The 23,487-nt window shown below is 38.6% G+C and overlaps 1 protein-coding gene and 1 non-coding gene across 3 annotated transcripts in view; one reads left to right on the top strand and one right to left on the bottom strand.

The window, feature by feature from the left end:
- CKAP5 (cytoskeleton associated protein 5) overlaps positions 1-23,487 on the top strand; it is a 96,843-nt gene that overhangs the window by 6,298 nt on the left and 67,058 nt on the right. The gene's annotated exons all lie outside the window — the stretch shown is intronic.
- Positions 916-1,022, bottom strand: LOC138385515 (U6 spliceosomal RNA). The gene has a single exon (XR_011233749.1). It is a non-coding gene; the product is annotated as a U6 spliceosomal RNA (small nuclear RNA).

Below are 23,487 nucleotides of genomic sequence, written 5' to 3'. Positions count from 1 at the left end.
TATGCTAACCCCATGTATATAGACATATCTATAAATATTTCAATAGTCATCTGTGTCTACATTAAGTTAAACTTGAGTTCTTCCTGGTATCTCTCTGATCCATTACTACATGGCTCATTCTGGCCTCCTCCCCTTGCTGATCTGTGAATTTCCATTCTGATAGTGAAAAACCTGACTTCCACCATCCATTTATTTAATTGTTCAGTTTCAGTGTAAATGGACAGCAATATCAGAATTGTTAACCCATACTCCATAGGGAAAAACTTTATCAATAGAGTACAGTACTTTTGTGCAGTTCCTGTTGCCTTTCGACTTAGACTCACTCATTTCCAAAGCTACTTAGGTCAGCACCTTTTCCCCTTTTGAGGTTGTTTCATACGTATGTATTACAGTTAGCTTCCCTTGTCATAGTCTTCATTCTTTTTTGGGATTCTCCCAACCTCCTAAATGACTTTTTAAAATTTGCATACATTAAAGTTCACTCTTTATGTGATAAAGGCCTATGAGTTTTGGCAGACACATAATGTCATTTATCCATCATTATATTATCATAGAGAATAGTTTCACTGCCCTAAAAATGCCCTGTATTTCACCTATTCATGCCCCACCAACCCTCTGGCAACCACTAAGTATTTTTTAAATTTATTTTTTATTTTTAATTATTATGGGTACATATTAGTTGTATATCTTTATAGGGTACATCTGATGTTTTGCTACAGGCATACAATGTGAATTAATCAAATCAGGGTTATTGGGATATCCATCACCTCAAGCATTTATCATTTCTATATGTTAGAAACATTCCAATTCTACTCTTTTAGTTATTTTAAAGTATACCCGAATTTATTATTGATTATAGTCACTTTGTTGTGCTATCACATCATTCATTCTATCTAACTATATATTTATCTATTTTTAAATATGGAATGCTTCACGAATTTGCCTGTCATCCTTGCACAGGGGCCATGCTAATCTTCTCTGTATCATTCCAATTTTAGTATATGTGCTGCCGAAGTGAGCACTATCTAACTATATTTTTGCACTCATTAACCATCCCCACTTTATACTCCTCCCACCCCTGCTAGAGTGTGTACCGGTGCTAGACTCAGCCTCTGATAACTGTCATTCATCATGAGATCAATTGTTTTTAATATTTAGTTCCCACATATGAATGAGAACATGCGAGATTTGTCTTTCTGTTCTTGGCTTATTTCATTTAACATAATGTTCTCCAATTCTATCCCTGTTGTTGCAAATAGCAGGATTTCATTCTTTTTTATAACTACATAATATTCTCTTGTGTATGTGTACCACAGTTTCTTTATTCATCCACTGATGGACACTTAGGTTGATTCCAAATCTTGGCTATTGTGAATAGTGCTGTAATAAACATGGGAGTGCAGATATCTTTTCGATAGACTGAATTCCCCTCCTTTGGATATATACCCAGCAGTGGGAGTGCAGGGTTATATGGTAGTTCTATTTTAATTTTTTGAGGAACCTCCATGCTGTTCTCCATAGTCGTTGCACTAATTTACATTCCCACCAACAGTATATGAGGGTTCTCCTTTCTCCACATCCTTGCCAGCGTTTGTAATTGCCTGTTTGTTTTTTTTTTTTTCCATAAAAGCCATTTTAACTGGGGTGAGATAATATCTCCAACAGCTAAACTTTTTACTGTCTCTAAGGTTTTGCCTCTTCCATAATGTCATATTGGAATCATACCATCCATATGTACCCTTTTTCAGACTGGTTTCTTTCACTTTGCAATATGGTTTGAGATTCTTCCATGTCTTTTTATGGCTTGATAGCCCATTTCTTTTTATTGCTGAATAATATTCCATTTTATGGATGTACCACATTTTGTTTATCCATTCGCCTTTTGAAGGATATCTTGTTCACTTCCTGTTTTTGATGATTATGAACAAAGCTGCTGTAAACATTCATGTGCAGATTTTTGTGTAGATACAAGTTTTTAATTGAATTGGGTAAATACCTAGGAGCAGATTGTTGGATCATATGGCAAGACTATATTTAGTTTTATAAGAAATGGCCAAATTGTCTTCCACAGTGGCTGTACCATTTTGCATTCCCATCAGCAATGAATGAGAGTTCCTGTTGCTCCACATTCTTTATTTATTAATTTTTATTTTTTAGAGACAGGGATCTCGGTATATTGCCTAGGCTAGAATGCAGTGACTATTCAGAGGTGTGATCATAGCTCACTGCAGCCTCAAACTTCTGGCCTTAAGGAATCTTCTTGCCTCAGCTTCCTGCATAGCTAGGACTACAGGTGCACATTACCAGTGTCCTGCTCCACATTTTTGGCAGGACTTAAGTTTTATCAGTTTTTTGGATTTTAGCCATTCTAGTAGATATGTAGTACCTCCCACCTCTTAAAAATTTTATTTTTCATGACTGACTTTTTTGAAGAGGGATGATAATTAAAGAGGAAACTTTTTGGAAACAAACTTTATTTTGAAATAATTTTAGGTTATTCTAGCAGAAAAGTTACAAAGATGATACATAGAGGCTGGGCGCGGTGGCTCACGCCTGTAATCCTAGCACTCTGGGAGGCCGAGGCGGGCGGATTGTTTGAGCTCAGGAGTTCGAGACCAGCCTGAGCAAGAGCAAGACCCCGTCTCTACTAACAAATAGAAAGAAATTAGCTGAACAACTAAAAATATATAGAAAAAATTAGCCAGGCATGGTGGCGTGTGCCTGTAGTCCCAGCTACTTGGGAGGCTGAGGCAGGAGGATCATTTGAGCCCAGAAGTTTGAGATTGCTGTGAGCTAGGCTGATGCCACGGCACTCTAGCCCGGGCAACAGAGTGAGACTCTGTCTCAAAAAAAAAAAAAAAAAAAAGATGATACATAGAATTCCTGACTACCTCTCACTCAGTTTCCCCTGTTGTTAACATATTATGTGGTACATTTGTTAAAACTAAGAAACCAACATTGATATAGTACTTTTATTTATTTATTTGAATTTTTTAGAGACAGGGTCTTGCTGTGTTGCCCAGGCTAGACTCAAACTTCTGGGTTCAGGCGATCCTCTCACCTCAGCCTCCCAAGTAGCTGGGACTATAGATGTGTGCCACCATTCCTGGGTAGTACGTTACTCTGAAACAAACTCTAGATTTTGTTTGGGTTTCAACAGTTTCCCTATTCATGTCCCCATTCTGTTTCAGGATCCAATTTAGGGTAACACATTGCATTTAGTAGTCATCTCTCTTAGCCTCCTCTGGTCTTTGGCAGTTTCTTACTCTTTCCTAGTCTTCATGACCTTGACAATTTTGAGGAGTACTAGTCAGTTATTTTGTAGAATATTCCTCCCTTTGGGTTTGTCTGATGTCTTCCTCATGATTAGTCAAGGGTTATGTGTTTTTAGAAAGAGTACCACAGAATACCATCATATATCAGAGGTTATGTGATATCCACATGATATCACTGGTGATGTTAACCTTGATCACTTGGTTAAGGTAATGTTTGCTAGGTTGAGTATCTAAAGTTACTATTTTCCCTTTCTACTTAATTCTTCTGGAAGTGAATCACTAGCCCACCCCCAAAGAGGGTGGAGGGATTAAGTTCCACTTCCTGGAGGAAAGGATATCTACATATATTATTTGGAATTCTGTCTCTTGTCTCCCATTTGTTTCTTTTTTTTTTTTTGAGACAGAGTCTCACTCTGTTGCCCAGGCTAGAGTGAGTGCCGTGGCGTCAGCCTAGCTCACAGCAACCTCAAACTCCTGAGCTCAAGCGATCCTCCTGTCTCAGCCTCCCGAGTAGCTGGGACTACAGGCATGCACCACCATGCCCAGCTAATTTTTTCTATATATATTTTTAGCTGTCCATATAATTTCTTTCTATTTTTAGTAGAGATGGGGTCTCGCTCTTGCTCAGGCTGGTCTCGAACTCCTGAGCTCAAACGATCCGCCCACCTCAGCCTCCCAGAGTGCTAGGATTACAGGCGTGAGCCACCGCGCCCGGCCCCATTTGTTTCTTTATTCAACCATTTATATGGACGTGTGTGTGTGTGTTGACTCAGTATTTATTCATACTTTGAGTTATGATCTATTTCCTTTTTTTCCATTTTCTGATACTTCAAGATGCTTCAGGTTCATCTTTGATTTTCCCTACCTCAACCTTAGAATTAGACATTTCACCAAAGAGCTGTGGTTCCTCTTACTTGGTATTTAGAAACCAAGATCCGGGTACTTGGTCTGCTCATTAATAGTGGGGTGTCATTGTTTCTAGGCCTTCTCTGCCAAAAGAGCTAGGTAATTTATGTATGTATACTGACTCATATAGATGCACATGTGTGTAATTGTTTCTGTATCTTTCCATCTGTATTTATATTAAGATAAACATGAGATCATACAGATGTCTCTGACTTTCAGAGGAAATTTAGGTCATAAACAAATGTCCTCTTGGTAATTTGATTTTTACTGAGATATTTTCCCCTCTAATAACACTTTTTAAGTGCCACAGAAAACACTGTTTTCTTTGACTTGGTAACAGTAGTTGTTCCTGGCATATAATCTTTGTTTAGAGATGCATTCAAAGTATAAATTCTGATTCAGTTGGAATGGTCATACATGCCTAGGATTGATGTGATAGCAGATAAGCCATGGTGATGTTGTGTCTCTTCAAACATGATTTTTGTTATTTTATTAAGAGGTAAGAAACCTACTTCTCTAATATCTTCATTATATTTCTTAAAGGTTTGTTATTATTATATTTATTTATTTATTTGAAACATGGTCTCACTCTGTAGCCCAGGCTAGGGTGCAGTGGCATCATTATAGCTCACTGCAACCTCAAATTCCTGGACTCGAGTGATCCTCCTGCCTCAGCCTCCTGAGTAGCTGGGACTACAGACATGTGCTACCATGCCTGGAGGTTTTTTATTATTAAAGTGACTTTAAGATCCTTTATATAAAGATGAGAAAAAAGGTAGTCTCAAGTATTTCTTGAAATGAAATTCATTTGTTTAATGTGGATGTCTTTTTTAAATAATAAGACTTAAAGTAACATTTTACTTATCTGAAAGTCAACTACTGGGAAATAGACCAAAAAAGTCTTTTCAGCAGCCCAAGTAGATAATCACAAGTTTTACTGAGTTCCCTCAAGCAGGTCCTGCTCACTCTTTTATGCACAATTTCAGCCTACTTGGTTCTTTAAATCAATAGCTAATATTGGAAAGGGGGCATTGCTATAAGATAACTGCAAGTATTAGCTTGATTACAAAGATTGAGAAAGGAAAGCTATAAAATATAAAGCATTGGAACTCAAAGAAGCCACATTGGGGCCATTTAATTTTGGTTCAGAGTCCCTCAGACCTTTGTGGTAGTAGATCTTAAGGGTATTGCTGTATTGATTTTTCCAATGGCATATCCAGAAATGTTTAAATGATAACAAGACTTGGGAGGTTTATATAGCTGTGTTTTTTTTTTTGTTTGTTTGTTTTTTTTTTTTGAGACAGAGTCTTGCTCTGTCGCCCTGGCTAGAGTGCCATGGCATCAGCCTAGCTCACAGCAACCTCAAACTCCTGGGCTCAAGCAATCCTTCTGCCTCAGCCTCCCAAGTAGCTGGGACTACAGGCATGCGCCACCATGCCTGGCTATTTTTTTCTATATATTTTTAGTTGTCCAGATAATTTCTTTCTATTTTTTTAGTAGAGATTGGATCTCGCTCTTGCTCAGGCTGGTCTCGAGCTCCTGAGCTCAAACTATCCACCCACCTTGGCCTCCCAGAGTGCTAGGATTATAGGAGTGAGCCACCGCGCCCGGCCGGTTTTTATAGTTTTTTAGGCTTATGTGAAAAAATGTTTGGCTGGGTGCGATGGCTCACGCCTATACTCCTACTACTCTGGGAGACCAAGGTGGGAGGATTGCTTGAGGTCAGGAGTTCAAGACCATCCGGAACAAGAGTGAGTCCCTGTCTCTACTAAAAATAGAAAAAATAAGCCAGGCATGGTGCATGCACCTGTAGTCCCAGCTACTTGGAAGGCTGAGGCAGGAGAATTGCTTGAGCCCAGGAGTTTGAGGTTGCAGTGAGCTCCAGTGATGCCACTCCACTCTACCTGGGGTGACAGAGCAAGACTTTGTCTAAAAAAAAAAAAGAAAAAAAATTACATAAAATAGTTGATATTCCAGGGATAAACCTCTGCCATCTGGCAAACTTGGCTTTCTATAACATCTCATACCCTAATCAGTTTTGCCATAATTTTTTCCTTTTTTGTATTTGTGGTGCTTGTTTCTGTCATTGCATGTTGTCACCCACTTGCAGTATGAAGTCTTTTGTTTGTAGATGTTAGGAATATTATCAGTATTGTAATTCCATACTTTCAGTCCTTTTTATGTGGTACATTCCATTTAAAAAAAAAAAGTCTCATGAGAACCTCCTATTCTAGAACTAGACTGGGTGCTTCATTTGTGACTAAAGACCAAATCCGTATCAGAAATCTCAATGCAGCAAATAAAATGTTTTTACACTTTAGAGCTGCAGTCCCAACCCCTGGGCTGTGGCCCAGTACCGGTCCATGGTCTGTTAGAAAACAGGCCGCCCATCATTGCCTGAGCTCCGTACCACCCTCCCCCTACCCACAACACTCACCCCACCCTAGCCCCTGACTCCCAGTCCATGGAAAAATTGTCTTCCACGAAACTAGTCCCTGGTACAAAAAAAGGTTGGGGACCACTGCTTTAGAAACTGCCTGCTAATTTTGAGCAGTGTGTGTTTAAATATGGGAGTTTCTTCCAAACATACGGAGAGTCCCCTTGAGTATTACCAAATGGCAAACAATTTGTTTAATAGTGAACCTACTTTCCGAAGGTTAAAAAGGAATAGATTCCTTGTACACCCAAAGGAGCAGTTTTTTTTTTGTTTTTTTTTTTTGGACCAGAAAGGACTTGCCTTACTTGGTCCTAAGAACTGTAACCTGACTTAGACCTGTCTTGAACCAGAAAACTGAAATACGTATGGGTTTATTTCAGTAAGCACCTGTAATCCCAGCACTTTGGTAGGCTGAGATGGGATGATCATTTGAGGCCAGGAGCTTCAGACCAGCCTGAACATAGCAAGACCTTCAACTCTACAAATAAAAAAAGTTTAAAAATTAGCTGGGCATGACGACACACACCTGTAGTCCTAGTTACTGAGGAGGCTGAGGCAGGAGGATTGTTTGAGCCCAGGAGTTTGAGACCAGCCTGAGCAACATAACAAGACCCCATCTCTACAAATAAAAATTAGCCCGTGGTGACAAGTGCCTATAGTCCCAGCTACTCGGGAGGCTGAGGCAGGAGAATCACTTGAGCCTAAGAGTTTGAGGTTGCAGTGTGCTATAATGGCACTACTGCACTGTAGCCAGGGCGACAGAGCAAGACTCTGTCTCAAATTTTTTTATAGAGATGGGGTCTCACTATATTGCCCAGGCTGGTCTCGAACTCCTGGCCTCAAGTGATCTTCCCACCTCGGCCTCCCAAAGTGCTGAGATTACAGGTGTGAGCCACCTCACCCAGCCAGGTTAGCAATTTTCTATGGATCCTTACAGAAAATTTGTACATGCATTCAAACACATATAATGTATTCATTTCCTATGGCTACTGTAACAAATTACCACCAATTTAGCTGCTTAAAGCAACAGAATTTGTTCTCTCACAGATCTGGAGGTCAGAAATCCAAAATGAGTCTTGTGCACCTGACACCAAGGTGTCAGCAGGGCCATACTCCGTCCAAAGGCTCTAGGAGAGAATCGGTTCTTTACCTTTTCCAGCCTCTGGTGGCTGCTGGCATTGCTTTGCTTGTGGCCACCTTACTCCAGCCTCTTCTAATCTTTCTCTGATCCATCTTCATAGCACCTTTTCTGTTGTGTGTCAAATCTCCTTCCGTCTTTCTCATAAGGATATATGTGATTGCATTTAGGGCCCACCAGACAATCTAGGATAATCCCATCTCAAAATCTTTGATGCAATCACATCTTCAAAGACCTTTTTTCCAAATAAGGTATTAATGGCATATACAAATTCTGATGTCTTTAGGGATCATTATCAGCCTACCACAAATGTGTATGTCTCTATTATTTATTTAAAACAAAAAAGGGACTGGACTTCATATTCTGTCTTGCAAATTTCTTTTTTAAACTTAACAATAGATTTCTTCCACATTGGTACATTTGATCCTTGAACAACACTGGGATTAGGGACTCCTCCTCCCCACCCACAGTCAAAACTTCACTTATAACTCTGGGCTCCCCCCAAACTTAACCACTAATACCCTACTGTTAACTGGAAGCTTTACCAATAACAAACAGTGGATTAACACATATTTTGTATGTTACATATATTATATACTGTATTCTTACAATAAAGTAAGCTAGAGAAAAGAAAATATTATTAAGAAAATCATAAGGAAGAGAAAAAATATTTATTTACTAAGTGGAAATGGATCATCATAAAGGTCTTCATCCTTGTCTTCATATTGAGTAGGCTCAGGAAGAGGAGGGGTTGGTTTTGCTGTCAGAGGTGGAAGAAAATCCACATACGAGTCAATGTGTGCCATTTGAACCCATGTTCAAGGGTCAACTGTATTTGTTTCTTCATTATCTTTTTTTCCCTTAAATACCTACAGAGCATTTTGTTTTGTAGATGAGTGTCTCACTTTTATTTTGTGGTAAAAAATAATAACATAAAATTTATCATCTTTACCATTTCTAAGTGTACAGTTCTCAATAGTGTTAAGTATATTCACATTGTTGTGAAACAGATTTCCAGAACCTTCTCATTTTGCTAATCTGAAACTCCATATCCACTAAACAATTCTCCTTTTCCCTCTCCCCTCCAGTCCCTGGTTACCACCATTCTATTTTCTGTTTCTATAAGTTTGACTACTTTACATACCTAGTATAAGTGGAATCACACAGTATTTGGCTTTTTGGGAGACTTTCAGTGGATTTTTTCTAATTTTATTTTATTTATTTATTTATTTTTTTTGAGACAGAGTTTCACTCTGTTGCCCAGGCTAGAGTGAGTGCCGTGGCGTCAGCCTAGCTCACAGCAACCTCAAACTCCTGAGCTCAAGCGATCCTCCTATCTCAGCCTCCCAAGTAGCTGGGACTACAGGCATGCACCACCATGCCTGGCTAATTTTTTCTATATATATTTTTTAGTTGTCCATATAATTTCTTTCTATTTTTAGTAGTTACGGGGTCTCGCTCTTGCTCAGGCTGGTCTCAAACTCCTGAGCTCAAACTATCCACCCACCTCGGCCTCCCAGAGTGCTAGGATTACAGGCGTGAGCCACCGTGCCCGGCTGATTTTTTTTCTAATTTTTAATTCACTCATAAGCACAACACTGGGTATTATCCATTTGTGTGTGTGTGTGTGTGTGTGTGTGTGTGCGCGCGCGCGCGCGCGCGCACATGCTTATTGCAGTTACCTGGACTTATACTTCACTAGAATGCTATAAAACAGAAAGTATTGGTCATACCTTTTGTGATAACTATTGAGTATTTGTTCTGTATCACACATTGGGAGAAACAGATAATTAAGATATATGCCAGCCTTTGCCCTTGGGGTGCTCACAATCTGATGAGAAAGGCTTATCTGAAAACCATTACCTTAGGCTGGGCGCGGTGGCTCACGCCTGTAATCCTAGCACTCTGGGAGGCCGAGGCGGGTGGATCGCTCGAGGTCAGGAGTTCGAGACCAGCCTGAGCAAGAGCGAGACCCCGTCTCTACCAAAAATAGAAAGAAATTATATGGACAACTAAAATATGTATATACAAAAAATTAGCCGGGCATGGTGGCGCATGCCTGTAGTCCCAGCTACTCGGGAGGCTGAGGCAGTAGGATCGCTTAAGCCCAGGAGTTTGAGGTTGCTGTGAGCTAGGCTGACGCCACGGCACTCACTCTAGCCTGGGCAACAGAGCGAGACTCTGTCTCAAAAAAAAAAAAAAAAAAAAAAGAAAACCATTACCTTTAGAACAGTGTGATAAGGTTGATGGAAATATAACAAAAGAAGGTCTTAATTACCTAATTCAGAAGTATGGATCAGTTATGTGCACTGTAGAATAAGATTGTCTTGGCAGTTCAAAATCAGACTATTTTAATCCTAATCAGTTTCTTTTTTTACTTGACAATTTTAGTCTAGAATTCTCTAAAACCTTCAGAAAAAGGGTCATCTGGGTCTGTTCCCTAGCAGAGCAGTCTTTATGGCTGTCCTTTGAATCTAAATTTCTACTTGAACCCCTATTTGGGATAGATGTTAGGTTACTTATAAATGGTCTTTAACCTCACTATGCTGATTCCCATACTGATCTGATGATGTCCTAAGGCTGCAGTAAGGTGTGTTTATTCATCTAAATTAAATGGAGAAATACAGACTTAAGAATCATACATCTCATTCCTGTTGGTGTGATGGAAACACAAAATGCAGTCAAACCTTGTAAACTAAGATTGAGGAAAAACTCCTCCTATGAAAAGAAAATTAAAACTCACTGATAACCTTTGGAGATCTCATAGACCAAAACTTAACCCCCTGAGGTACTAATGCAGTTTCTGCTACAACGTTCTCAAGAACTGTTCATATTAAATTAGATGACTGTGTATCACAATTGTATTTGCATGCAAGATTTCTTTACCTACCTAGACTTGTGACTTCTTGCCCAGTTTTTGAAAGATCACATTTTCTCATAAGAAAAGAAAGATTATTTTTTGTTTCACCTCCTATTACTTTCCTACTCATCTTGTATCATTGCCTAGGATTCCTTGTGTTGTGAAGAAGGAAGTCAGTGAAAGGGTGAGGTGAAGCATTATAGGCTGCAGGAATTCTCTCCTGGGCCTTTTGAGTTGCCATTTGAAGAACTGCTCAAGTCTGAGGGAGGTTAATAGAATAAGCAGCTTACATATAATGAGGGGCTATATATTTACCCTGATGCTTTGGCTGTTAGCTGCAGAATATTTTTCACCCTTGGAGGAGGGATTAGGATTGTGATAGTGGGAGCTGGTCATCTCCTTTGTCTCTGGAACATTATCTATGTTACGACGAAAAAAGAGGTCCACCCAACGGCAGTGGAGTATTCTTAGTCGGGCCTTCATCTGCCTCTTGCCTTAGAAAGCCTGTGAGCTGTAAGCAGGGACCTGAGGCCTGCAAACCCTTGGACGAAGGTGTGCGCGGCCCCTTTAAGCCTTCAGTGTGCGGGGAGGGGTCCTGTGGGTGGGGCGGGCACTCTGACAGCGGCGCTCTGGGCCCCGCCCCCGGAGGAGGTGTTTCCCGGCGGCCCGCCGCACCAATGCTGCCGCTGCTGCCTGCCTGGTTTTCCTGCTGATCGTGCTCGGACCTTAGGTCCCCTGACCTCTCCCTGCCCGGGGAGCGTAAGTGTCAAACTGCAGGCAAGGGGCAAACATTCTGCGTCCGTGCCGGAAGTCCTGGTGGACAGTACGGGGACTTTTCTGGCCTATCAGAGGCAAAGGCGGCGAAAGAGCGTAAACAATGCCGGCTGCAGTGAGCTAAAGCCTGGGCATCTGCTCTACTTCTGGGTGGTGACAGCGGCCCTAGGGTGTTTGTTTGGATATGCAGTGGGTGAGCAGTCCCCAAGACCTGGCTTTGCCCCATCCTGGTTCCTACTTGGGGTGAGGAGAGGATTGCCTTTACCAGAGTATAACCCAGTTCATCTGGATGGGTGGAGCTGAATCTCATGCTCTGGGCCCTGGGTCCTTAGCCTGGTATTTGGAGACCTGGGTCGCTTCGGGATGAGTAAGCATTAGGTTTTTCAGCTACCTTGGTGCAGTTGAGTGGTAACTCTCAAAGTTGTTCTAATTCACAGCCGGGTTTAGCTTTCCATTTCCCCAGAGGCCTGTGTTGGTATCTGGTCCCCCTTTTGGATACAGTGACAGTGGTCATGTATTAGGGATAGTCTGGTTAACCTTCTTTCCTGCTGATATGACTAGCACAATGTGAACGAGACAGCTCTTTACTCCTCTCATCTCTGAAGGAATTTGTGGGAGGCCACCATCCCAGGACTAGGAAAGCAAATGCACTGAAGTTTATTGAGATAATCTGCTATAGAAGCAGTTCCGATTTCTGGTCTCCTGACTATGCAGAATACTCTAGCAAGAGGGATAGCACTTGTCCTTGTTAATGGGGAATACCTGGAGGCAGTGAGGTTTTTTAAATTTGAGGGAAAGGCTTGTCATTTTTGCTACCTGCTGCTTAGAGATGGGATTTTGTCTGTCTCTGGCCAAATAATAAAAATCTTAAATTTTCTACAATTACATAATTATTATGCTTCTTTAATACAGTTGTCCTTCCCATAAATGGATTAAGTAAGGATATCTGGGCATGTATGGGCATTCTGTTTTTCTTTGCTTATAATTACTGTCTTTTTTTTTTTTTTTTAATGAGTCTCATCGCACTTCAGTGATCATTCAAAGAGGTTGCTTTTGATTGGGCAGAAATTTTCCTCAAACTTGCCTTAGACTCATTCTATGCTACTGCTGTAGCATCTTCCTAGCCAGAAATGAGAGTCCAGGAATGGTAATCAAATCCAGATCTCTTGTATTGTGATAGTGAAGAGCTTTTGTAGGTCAAGAGCTTGGGAATTTGCCATAAAATAGTTGTTCTGCCAATGCTTCTTTCTAAGTAGAAGGCTAAAACAGTCTGTTTAGTAGCTCTATAATTACTCTTATAGATATCAAAATACAATAATTTAAAATAGAAGAACACTACACTTTAGCTCTTGGGTGGTAGGGAAAAGTGGTGGATTGCGAGGTAGGAGACAGCTTTTAGGCCCAGCTTCAATATTATTTAGTCTCTCTGTCCCTTACTTTTAGCTGGTGGATGAATTAGAAAATACATAGACTGCTGTGGTCTCTATTTTATGATGGCACATAATGAGTATTTAAAAGGAAATTTGTTATTTACTTGGAGACTAAGCTGTAAAATTGGACTGTTTGGAATTTCTTCTACCTTTATGTATAACCTTGAAAACATTTCTTAACCTCTGGTCTAAAAATAAACAGTTACATCTAAACCTTTTTCAGCAACAGTATGGATTATATGGTATTTGAGCTCTTTGGAAGACATTTTTAGATAGATAGGTGGTGTATGATTGTAATATTTCTGTAGAACAGATTTATTTTAGCTGGCCTCCTTGCCTTTGTCTCTGTTTTAGACTGGAATAAAACCTCCTGAGAGAGCTCTGAATAATTGAAATTTCCGAATATTTGTAGTAGGGACTAGATTGAACTATAACAAACATTATGTATAGTTCAAATTAATTTTATTAATGCTTCTCTTTGTTGGCAATTTTATTTGCTCTTAATGCATCAAACTCTGCTGTTTAATGAAAACTTGGTTTCTTATGTCTGTGTTTATAAAATCCAGACCCCTCCGTTCATCCCTAGTGCCACATTTCCAACCACTTGAAAATCGTATTCCTCACATCTGAAACCAAACATCATATTCCTCAAGTTTCCTCCACTCCCCCCAAAACAAACAGTCCAGAACTTTCTTGTGATGTATTTTTCTGTCATTGGCACCATTATTCTCCCTCTCAAACTGGAGTCTCCTGCTCCCTACTAGACTCTTCTTCCCCCTACTCCCATATTCTTAGTTGCTAAGGCTTATTAATTCTACTTCTTTAATATAACCCTCTTCAGTCTCCCCTTCCCACCCTTTCTGTTCCTACTGCCAAAGACCCCTAGTTCTGTCTCCTATTCATCTTAGCCCTGTAGTGCCACAATAATTTTTTATCAAGACACTCTACTTTCTCTCTCTTCTAATTCATTCTACATAGATTTTTCTAAAATAGATAGGATCATGTCATTGTCCTGCTTCAATTCATCAGCATTCCCTCCTGTTTAGCTTAATATTACCAGTTATCTCCATGATCTGACCTTAGGCTACCTTTCTGGTCTTATACTCCAATAAATGAAGCCATTCATGTTCTCTAAACATGATCAGTACTTTCCTATCTCTAAGACTTTGCCTTTCTTGTTTCCTCAGTCTAGAATATCTCCCATTCCACTCCAGTGTTCTCAAAAATTCTGCCAAACACTGAGTTCAAATGCCATCCTTTCTATGTTGTCTTCACTAACCATCCCTTACTCACTGGTGGTCAGTCCCATCTTTATATTCCCATAACCCATATTTGTCCCCTGCTTATGGCACTTTCCACATACAATATATTTTGCATTATTTTGTTTACGTGTCTTATTTGTACTACTGTGAACTCTTTGAGGACATCATGGTTTACACATTGGAAAATGCAGTGAATTAATACTTTAGGTAAATTGGAATGGAATAATCCCTTAATAAATCTTATTATTAGAAAGAACTGTAACCTTTACAGCCAACCCATGTACATGGAAAATGATTGGTAGCTTTAACAAATCTTTTTTTTTTTTTTTTTTTTTGAGACAGAGTCTCACTCTATTGCCCAGGCTAGAGTACTGTGGTGTCAGCCTAGCTCACAGCAACCTCAAACTCCTGGGCTCAAGCGATCCTCCTGCCTCAGCCTCCCAAGTAGCCACCATGCCCGGCTAATTTTTCTATATATATTTTTTTTAGCTGTCCATATAATTTCTTTCTATTTTTAGTAGAGACGGGGTCTCACTCTTGCTCAGGCTGGTCTCCAACTCCTGAGCTCAAACAATCCGCCCGCCTCGGCCTCCCAGAGTGCTAGGATTACAGGCGTGAGCCACCGCGCCCGGCCAACAAGTCATTTTTATCTCCTCAGGACTTTTGTTAGTAAACATTATTACTTTGTTTTTTTAAACATCTTTATTGAGATATATAATTTACCTACTATACTGTTTACCCATCAAAAGTGTACAATTCAGTGGCCTTCAGTTCATAGATTTGTGTAACCATCACCATAATCAATTTTAGAACATTTTCATCCCACCAAAAAGAAACTTTCACATCCCTTAGCCATCACCACCCTGGTACCTTCAAACACTCCAGTCCTAGGCAACCACAGATCTACTTTCTTTGCCTATTCTGGACATTTTGTATGTATGGAATCATATGTGGTCCTTTGTGAATGATTTCTTTCACCTAGCATAATGATTTCTAGGTTCATCCATGTCATAGCATGTATCAGTATTTCATTTCTTTATGTTGCTAAATAATATTCCATTATATGGATTTACCATATTTTATAGTTGATGGACCTTTTTTTGGCTATTATGAATGATGTTAATTTGCTATGTATATTGACAACATTACTACATTTCTCTAAAGAGATTATTCAAGCCTTTAACTTGTATGACCTTTTGTGAAACTGAAATTTTATTCTCCCATTTTATACTGACTCTGAGGTTCTCTTCATTACTTTGTATTTTCTGAATGTTCCCAAGGACTCTATCTTCCTTTATGATAATTGTTAGAGTCAAAGTTTAGCTTTCAAATAAGTGGTCACTTTAATGACAAAAAAGTTCTAAAATTAGAGTCAGAAATTTAGAACTAATATGAATTGTAGAAATCATAGTTTACCGCCCTTTAGTTTTTTGTTAATCTCAAGGAAAGGTTTTTCTTTTCAACTGATAGAGTCAGCTCTCAATGGAGTAACAGTTGCGGGCAGGGGGGGGGCGGGCGGGGGGTGGTTGGACTGCCTGGATCACCCTAAATCACACTTAAACTGTGGTCATTCCTCTCTTATCCACAGGCAGATTAAAAGAGTTGTAAGGCCCAGCTAGTAGTTAGGCTTGATTATTAGGCAGCTTCTGATTAGAGATGATTCTCTTTCCAACATCTAAGTCCTTTTGGGGCAAATAAATTTGTCTTTCTCATACACTGTCATTTGTTCTTTATATTTTCATTGAGCTAGGTAATCACCAAAATACATCTTTTTATTTATAAAATGTGAATTGTTTTCAGTGTATATTTATTTAGAAACCATATGTAGATACATTGTAGTAATCTCGCTAAACTGGGAATCAAAGAAAACTCTTCTAAGCCATTCTACCCTGCTTAAGTGACCTTAGGCAAGACACTTAACCTCGCTCAATGTCCCTTTATGTAAAAAGAGGATAATGATACTTGCTTTATCCCCCTACCCTTTTTTTTTTTTTTTTTAGCTTTGTGAGAATACAGATGAATAAGACAAAGCTCTTGCTCAAGAGAATCTCATAGTTTAGTAAGGAAGAGCCACGTAACAAAGAATAATACCAAAAATGAAAAAAAAAAAAAAGAAACCAAAATGAGGTAGTATAACAATGTACTTGTATATATTAGGAAATACATAGAAGTAATTAAATGTATTCCTTTACTACATTATCAAATAAGAGAATGGTTGTCAAAATACTTGTAAAATATAAGGTGCTATTAAAATATAGGGTTGGTATTAACTGTTACTATAAGTAGGGACTTTGGAATGATAGTACCCTAAAGTCTTTGAAAGTAGGTAGTCTTCATGTGAGCATAGAATTTAAAAGATTATAGACTGGCCGGGTGTGGTGGCTCATGTCTGTCCTCCCAGCATTTGTGAGGCTTGAGGATTACCTGAGGCCAGTAGTTTGAGACCAGACTGGACAATATAGCAAGACTCTGTCTCTACAAAAAAAAAAAAAAATTAAAGATTTTGTAGAGACTGAGTCTCACTTGTTGCTCAGACTGGTCTTCAACTCATGGTGTCAGGTGATCGTTCCATCTAGGCCTCCCATAGTGTTAGGATTATGGGTGTGAGCCACTGTGCCTGGCCTATACGAATTTTTCAAAATTAACCAGGTGTGGTGGTTCGTACCTGTAGTCCTAGTTACTTGGAAGGATCAGGCAGGAGGATCGCTTGGTCACAGGAGTTTGAGGTTGCAGTGAGCTATGATTGTGCCACTGCACTCTAGCCTGGGCAACAAAGTCCCTAAAAAGATAAATAAATGAAAATTGTTAGCCTTAGCTACTTCTGAAAAGTATATCTAAGGCCTAAACAAAGACCTTTTCACTTTAGTAATACTCTTCCATGCCTTTTGATTTTTTTTTTTAATAATGAGCTTCAATGTTTTATATATTAATATTAATGTTTTTCGAAAGTTTTAAATTTTTAAAAATTCCAGCTTAGAACCTTGAAGCTGGATATGCCTGTACTCATCACATAAACTACACTTCATTTCTCCCTCTTACCATTTTTTTTTTTTTTTTTTGGGATATCATCTCTCTCTCCTTTGAAAGAAGAAACTAAATCTTACTCATTACCCCAGCATATAACATGGAGCTTTGCACTCTAGTATAAAATTCCTAAATGGCACAATTTCATCAAATCATGTAAGTCTTAAATATACAATAAATGTGTTCCTTGAGTTGTTTCTAATGAAAAGTTTGCATGTTGAATGTGTATGTATTTCAGATATATTGGGAAAACATGATATATTTAATGGAATTCTGAAGTAAACCCTTTTTCAAAGTGAAAAATCACTCAGTAATAGTTTTGAAATTTTATAAGATTTTTGCTACTGTTTTCGTAGTTGCCTTTTTTGATTATAAAACCCACAAAAACAGGGAAATTTTTAGAATCTTTCACTTTGACAAAGCCATAGCAGAACAGTCGATTGAAGTAAATTTTACTGGAGATCGCTCCAGTCAAGATTAAATTCAGTTTAAACCTGGAGTCATGTAGGGCTTGGGGTAGACAGATCAAGTTGTAAACCTTGTTCTGGCACAGACTAGCTGGGCCTTAGTTTTATCAATCATCATAACCGTACCATCTTCATGTCATTCCTTATCTAACACACTTTTTTTTTTTAAGAGACAGAGTCTGCTCTGTTGCACTCTTATTATAGACCAGGGGATTTTAAACTAGGGTTAGAATTCAGGGACTCCATGATTTTGGAAAGAAAAGTAATTATATCTTTATTTTCACTAACTTCTAACTGAAATTTAATATTTCCTTTAGTTAAGAATATAGTATAAGTAATAAACCACAATAATATTAGAAGAACCCAGTGCATTTGTCACCAATAGAAATCATTTTCATAATCACATTATAAAATGTGACTGAAAATGTGATATATCTCAAAATATTTTTGCTCATTATAACTTCAGAATTATAGTTATCAAACTTGCTGCTAGGTTTTATTTAATGTATTAAGGGAGAACCCCATATATTAATTCACATTTTCAAATATTTGGTGGCCGGGCACGGTGCTTCACACCTATAATCCTAGCACTCTGGGAGGCCGAGGCAGGAGGATTGCTCGAGGTCAGGAGTTCGAAACCAGCCTGAGCAAGAGTGAGACCCCGTCTCTACTAAAAATAGAAAGAAATTAGCTAGACAACTAAAAATATATAGAAAAAATTAGCCAGGCATGGTGGCACATACCTGTATTCCCAGCTACTCGGGAGGCTGAGGCAGAAGGATTGCTTAAGCCCTGGAGTTTGAGGTTGCTGTGAGTTAGGCTGACACCACGGCACTCTAGCCAGGGCAACAGAGTGAAACTCTGTCTCAAAAAATAAAAAATAAAATAAAAATATTTTGATAACTATATTTCAACATAATTAATTTTCTATATTTTATGCATTAAAAATATTCTGTGAAGGGATCTATAGATTTCACCCCAGGGGTCTGTGGTACAATAAAAGACCTCTTTTTTGTAGACATCCTAAGATAAAATGAGAGGTAAATGGTGTTAATTCCATTTTGTAATTGAACATGCAAGACATATGTAGTACTTGGTCCAAGTACTAGACCAAGAAAGATAAAAAAAAAAAACAAAACTTTAGTTTCAGCTCTTTTATTTGGTCAATGTATAAATAAAAGTAAAGAAGGTAAAGTGACGATAATAAAATTTAGAGGCCTACGTATCATGTATAGTATATTCTTTCATGTATTTAATTTATGACTTGTATTTCATGAACATATCATTTTCAGGTAATTATTATGAGTAAATATTTTCTAACTAAATTCAGTTTTGGGTGTCTGTGTTTGCTCTTTGAAGCCTATAAAATTCCAAAATAAAGTCAACTATAATTTAGAAATGAAATATTTTATTTTCCTTTTATTCCTTTTTTTTTTCTTTTTCTTTTTTAAAAGGCTATTCAAGTGAACTAGTGGGAGTGGAGAAGGAACAAAGAAAGGTAGAAATGAAATATTTTTTTTTTTTTTTTTTTTTTTTGTTGAGACAGAGTCTCACTTTGTTGCCCAGGCTAGAGTGAGTGCCGTGGCGTCAGCTTAGCTCACAGCAACCTCAGACTCCTCGGCTTAAGCGATCCTACTGCCTCAGCCTCCCGAGTAGCTGGGACTACAGGCATGCGCCACCATGCCCGGCTAATTTTTTTCTATATAGATTTTTAGTTGTCCATATAATGTCTTTCTATTTTTAGTAGAGACGAGGTCTCGCTCAGGCTGGTCTCGAACTCCTGACCTTGAGCGATCCACCCGCCTCGGCCTCCCAGAGTGCTAGGATTACAGGCGTGAGCCACCGCGCCCGGCCAGAAATGAAATATTTTCAAATTGGGAATGCCAAACACTGATAATGATAATACATTGATATTAATTACATTTATTGAGCCCTTGTTGGATGCCAAGTGCATAGTCTGAGAGTTTCACGTGTACTCTCAGTTATTCCATACAACGGCCCTTTGAGGTAACTACTATTATCCCCACTTTACATACAAGCATGCTGAGGCAATTTACATTTGCTTAAACAACTTACCCAAGGTCTTCACCTTAAGTTAGTTAGTGGTAGTTTTGAAGATATGGGATTAAAAAAAAAAATTTTTAGATTCATAGGCAGAAATTAAAGGTAATAAAAATTTTCTCAAGAGCAAAGACTCATTTGATAAGACTATTACTGCTTTTTAGGTTATTGCATATATTTTCCTTCCCCAGCAGACATTTACTGATCATTTTATATGTGCTAGGCAGTGTGCATGATGAGCTGGGCTTCATCTTCTACCTGTTCTGTAAATGCTTATTTCATCTAAATTCTATCCTTGGCTCTTTTCTCACTATGTACTCTTCTTCAGTGCTATCATCCATTCCCTTGCTTTTAATTACATCTATCTACTGATAACTCTTAAATTTTTGTCTCCAGTTCAGATCTCTCTCTTGAGCTCCACCATTGAATCTCCCTACCTGCTGCCCATATCTACACTTGTCTAGCTTGCATCTCAGCCCCACTTGTTTTAGAACATCATCTCATCCCTAGATTCACTGATTAAGGGCATTCTTTCACACTTAGAATGCTAATACCCTTAGGTCCAGACTACCATCGTCTTGCATTTAGCTTCTTTTCACAGCCTTCTAACTCATTTCCCTCTGTTGTTACTGCCTTCCAAGCCATTCTTTATATTGTTTTATGTTTATGTTACATGGTTTTCAAAAAACAGAAGTTTGATAGCATATGTAGTTTTCTTTTTTATAGTCCTTCAAAGTCTCCTTTTGCCTTTGGGGTAAAGTCCAAATTCTTTAACACTGTTTTACAAGGCCTTCTAGGGTATGATCTTGACTACTTTCCAATCTCTTTCTACACCCTCTTACTCTCCTTGTTGCATTTTATATTTTATTTGTGCTTTAATAAACCCATCATAGTAAAAGAAGTTAGAATAGATGCTATGCAAGTTGCTAAAAGTGGCCACACGTGGTGGTTCACACCTATAATCCTAGCACTCTGGGAGGCCAAGGCAGGAGGATCCTTGAGCTCAGGAGTCCAAGACCAGCCTGAGCAAGAGCGAGACCCTGCCTGTACTAAACATAAAAAATTAGCCAGGTGTCATGGTCCATGCTTGTGGACCCACCCATTTGGGAGGCTGAGCCAGGAGAATTGCTCAGCCCAGTAGTTTGAGGTTGCAGTGAGCTATGATGATACCCCTGCACTCTACCTGGGACAACAGTGTGAAACTGTCTCAAAAGAAAAAAAAAGAAAGAAAAGAAAAAAGTTGCTAAATGCCTGTCTCCATTTCGTACGTATCTCTGAATGAGAACAGTTTGTGAACCATCATGAGTTTTTGGGCCACATTTAGAGTAAACTATAGTACACCATGTGGATGAATTTTACAAGTGAAAGATTGAGTGAAAAAAAGCAAGTTAATTACAGAAGACTACAAACAGTATGATAACATTTTTCTAAAGCTCACAAATAAGCACAGTTAATTTTATTGTTAGGGATATGTGACTATAGCATGAAACTAAACAAATTTCAGGAAAGTGCTTCTGTGAGAAGAGTGAGGTAAGAAAGAAATGCACAGATACAGTAATGATAGTGTTCTAATTTTTATATTGGTAGGTCGGTGTGTTAATTTTAAGACTTCATAACTCACGTATATATTGCATGTATTTTCTCGTGTGTCAAAAATTCTAAAATCAGTTTTAAAATTAAAATAATTATGGGGAAAAATTAGTAAGTCCTTTTTTTCTTAGTATATCAATTCTAAAAGAAGACAAACACAAAGACTGATCAAGAGTGCTCAATGTCACATGTATACACAAACACTGCATCCTTTATTTCAGTGGCTGGGGAAGTTTTAGTATGAAGCAGGCCTTTCCTAAAAAATCATAAACAACAATTTTTTAAAACCCAGGCTATAAAGTAGCAGTTGCTATTTCAGAAAACATAACAGTGGCATCTAAATGTTATATGAGGCAGTTAGTTTGGATAGTCTTTTCTTCATGTTTCTAAAAGGAAACTAGAACCAACAGGAAAAAAAGAAAAAGTATTGCAGTGAACTCATAGAATACTAACAATTGAATAATTATTGTTCACATTCTCTTGGTTGGAGAATGTTTTAAAAAGCTTTCATTGAGTACTTCCCTTTAAAAAACAGTCTTATAGAGAAAGATTGCTTTTGCTAAGAAAGTAAATTTAGAGGTTTTTTTAACCCAGGCTGTACGTTAGAATCACCTGGGGAACTTTTTTTATTTTTTTATTATTATTTCAGCATATTGTGGGGGTACAAAAGTTTAGGTTACGTATATTGCCCTTGCCCCCCCCCCCAGTGGGGAACTTTTTAAAAAATAATTTGTTGAGGTGAAATACACATAGCATAAAATTAACTATTTTAAATTGAATAATTTAGTGGCATTTAGCACGTTCATAATGTTGTGCAACCACCACCTTTAGTTCCAAAACACTTCCATTATGCCAAAGTAAAATCCCTTAGCAATTAAGCATTCTCTCTCCATTCTGTCTTCTACCCAACGCCTGGCAACCACAAATCTGTATTCTTACTCTATGGGTTTACCTATTCTGGATAGGTAAAGTAGCACTTAAACTATATTATACCACATGGAGTCATTCAATATGGGACTTTTTGTGTTTGGCTTCTTTGCTCAGCATAATGTTTTTGAGGTTTATTCGTGTTATAGCATGTATCAGAATTTCGTTCCCTATTATGGCTGAGTGATTGTATGTGCAAACCACAATGTATTCATCCATTGATATTTGGGCTGTTTTTTGGCTATTTTGAATAGTGCTGCTATGAACAGCATGTACAATACTTCAGTACCTATTTTCAGTTCTTTTAGACATACCTAGAAGTAGAATCATGGAGTCATATGATAATTCTATGTTTAACTTGTCAAAAATCCATCAAATTGTTTTCCACAGCAGTTGGACCATTTGGCTTTCAACTTTAAAAATACACAGATCTAATAATTTTTATTGTATTTTACAAACGTATCAGTATACAATTGATGGGGGTTGGGGGAGAGACAGGTCTTTTACTGCAGAGTTTGGAAAGTACTGCATAATTCACTGATTTTCATTGCTATTTAATATTACACTCTGTGAATATACAACTATTTAATCATTGTCCTTTTGATGAACATGTGAAGTGTTTCCAACTTTTTTTTTTTTTTCCTGGAGTACAGTGGTATAATCACAGCTCACTGCAATCTCAAACTGCTGGGCTCAAGTGATACTCCTGCCTCGGCCTCCTGAGTAGCTAGGACTACAGGCATGTACCACTACACCCAACTGATTTTTTTTTTTTTTTTTTAAGAGACGGAGTCTTGTCGCTGTGTTGCCCAGACTGGTCTCAATCTCCTGGCCTCAAGCTATCCTGCCACCTCTGCCTCCCAAATTGCTGGGATTACAAGCATGAGCCACCATGCCTGGCCCTGAAATTGTGTTTTAATACTTTTCTTCCTTATGTTTTTTTCTGTAGTTACTAAATTTTCTACAGTTAGCATACATTATTGGGCTAGGCACAGTGGCTCATGCCTGTAATCCTAGCACTCTGGGAGGCTGAGGTGGGAGGGTCACTTGAGGTCAGAAGTTCAAGACCAGCCTGAGCAAGAACAAGACCCTGTCTCCACTAAAAATAGAAAAAATCAGCCTGTCGTGGTGGCGAGTGCCTGTAGTCCTAGCTACTCAGGAGGCTGAGGCAGGAGGATCACTTGAGCCCAGGAGTTTGAGGTTGCTGTGAGCTAGGCTGATGCCATGGCACTCTAGCCAGAGCAACAGAGCGAGACTCTGCCTCAAAAAAAAAAAAATTACTTTTATAATCAGGAAAAAAAAGGTGTTATCTACGTGGATAGTTTAAAATTGTTAA

The sequence above is a fragment of the Eulemur rufifrons genome, chromosome 6, assembly GCF_041146395.1.
Source record: "Eulemur rufifrons isolate Redbay chromosome 6, OSU_ERuf_1, whole genome shotgun sequence".
Classification (NCBI taxonomy): domain Eukaryota; kingdom Metazoa; phylum Chordata; class Mammalia; order Primates; family Lemuridae; genus Eulemur; species Eulemur rufifrons.
The sequence above is the reverse complement of the archived record's forward strand: the minus strand, read 5'-3'. Positions and strand labels throughout refer to the sequence as shown.